The sequence below is a fragment of the Dipodomys merriami genome, unplaced genomic scaffold, assembly GCF_024711535.1.
Source record: "Dipodomys merriami isolate MVZ:Mamm:240054 unplaced genomic scaffold, mDipMer1.0.p SCAF_7, whole genome shotgun sequence".
NCBI classification, from domain to species: Eukaryota; Metazoa; Chordata; class Mammalia; order Rodentia; family Heteromyidae; genus Dipodomys; species Dipodomys merriami.
The window spans coordinates 3,435,449-3,437,678 of record NW_027206290.1 but is presented as its reverse complement, the minus strand read 5'-3'; the positions used below and the strand labels follow the sequence as shown (position 1 = coordinate 3,437,678).

General features: G+C 36.5%; 1 pseudogene; it reads left to right on the top strand.

Moving 5' to 3' along the window:
- The first annotated feature begins 1,223 nt into the window (after positions 1-1,223).
- Positions 1,224-1,929, top strand: LOC138816793 (small ribosomal subunit protein eS6-like; annotated as a pseudogene).
- Positions 1,930-2,230: the final 301 nt, after the last annotated feature.

Sequence of the window (2,230 nt, the reverse complement as noted above, 5' to 3'; positions counted from 1 at the left end):
TTTACCCAAATGTTAACAAACAAGACCATATTAAAGCTACCAGCACAACTATGTTTATTGCAGCCATTACTAAGATATGGAACCAACTCAGATTCCCCCCAGTAGATGAATGGATCAAGAAAATGTGGCATATATATAATCATATATATATCATATATATGATATATATCACACAATGGAATTCTATACCTCCATCAGAAAGAATGACATAGATAGCCCCATTTGTTAGGAAATGGAAAGACTTAGAAAAAATTATATTAAGTGAAGTAAGCCAGGCCCAAAGAAACATAGGTCCCATGGTTTCTCTTATTTGCAATAACTAGTATATGTCTGAGACAAACAGAAAAGGTCAAAAACTATGTACATATGACCAGATAAGATTATGTTAAGCAAAATGAACCCCAAGATAGGGAAACAGTTGTTTATTTCTTCCTTGCTATTGTTTCTAACATGTTTAGAATGTACCATGTGATTTTTTTGTTTCTTTGTATGTTCCTCCATCACGGTATAACCCCTGTTTTCACTCTTTTTGAGGTTTGAGCCCTGCATGTTGTATATATACTTCTCTAATTTGGGGAGGGGAAAGAAATAAAACAAAATGCTTAAATAGGGATACAGGTTGACCCATTGTAACAATGAGCTGTGCAAGACATTGTGTTGAAAGACGAATTTACAACTTAGTTGGGGTTGAGGGAGTGTAGTTGTGGAGGTGGGAGGGAAGAGATGGTAGGGAGAAAAAGGAGGTAATAATGCTTGATAGGAAATGTACTTATTACCTTGCTCATGTAACTGTGACCCCTTGTACAGTATTTTTACAATAAAAACATATTAAACAACTTTATTACACTCTTATGTGGTATCTTATGCAGAAATAAGAAGATAGTAGATACAAAAAGTTGTGTTTTAAATAATTAGCAAAGTGTTAATAAAAAATATGAATACCTGTCAAAACACTGAAAAGGGACTGAGATATCTAAAGAGAACACTGTCAATTATGCTTGACTTATTTTGTTATACAGAGAACATCTTTATAAACTTGAATGTGAATAGTTTGTAATCATTCTGTCTTTAATAATCCTGTCTTTATATGCCCTATCTCACCATTCAAACTTCAGAATATATGAGTACCTCTAAATTGAGAGAAGAAAAAATAGAATAAAAGATTAAAATCAGAAAATTGACTCTTGTTCATGGCTCCTCCTATTAGAACAAACTGCATCAAGATGAAGCTGAATATCTCCTTTCCTACCCACTGGATGCCAGAGACTCATTGAAACTACAGATGAACTTAAACTCCAGCATTTTCTATGAGAAGCCTATGGCCACAGAAGTTGCTACGACACTCTTGGTAAAGAATGGAAAGGTGATGTGGTCGAAATCAGGGATGGGAACCACAAAGACGGTTTTCCCATGAAGCAGGGTGTCTTGACCCATGGAGGAATTTGCTTGCTACTGAGTAAGGGGCATTCCTGTTACAGACCAAGAAGAACTGGAAAGAGAAAGTGTGCCCCTCATTGCATTGGGGATGCCACTCTGAGTGTCTCAATTTGGTTACTGTAAAAAATGAACAAATAAAAAAGAAGAAGGAAAAGATATTTCTGGACTGATAGATACTACTGTGGCCATCATCTGGGATCGAAAAGGATTAGCAGAATCCTTGGATTTTTCAATCTCTCTAAAGAAGATGATGCTCACCAACATGTTGTCAGGAAACCCTTGAACAAAGAAGGAAAGGACCCCAGGACCAAAACACCAAAACACTGAAGAGTTACTCCACCTGTCCTGCAACACAAATGCCATAGTTTTGCTCTGCAGAAACAATGTACTAAGAAAAACAAGGTGGAGGCTGTAGAATATTCTAAGCTTTCTGCCAAAAGAATGACAGAACCAAAGAAAATCACTGAGAAGAGACTTCGCTGTTCTCTCTGAGAGCTTCTACTTCTAATTCTGAGTCCAGGAAAAATTAGTCTTTAAGAGTAACAAATAAATGATTAGCTTAAAAAAATTCAATGCCAGATGCCAGTAGCTCATGCCTGTAATCCGAACTATCCAGGAGGTTGAGATCTGAGGATTGGTGGTTGTAACCCAGCCCGGGTAGGAAAATCCGTGAGACTCTTTTTTTGTGTACATTTTTTATTGTAAAAATACTGTACAGAGGGGTTACAGTTACATGAGTAAGGTAATAAGTACATTTCATATGGAGCATTGTTGTCTCCTCCTTTGTTTTTCC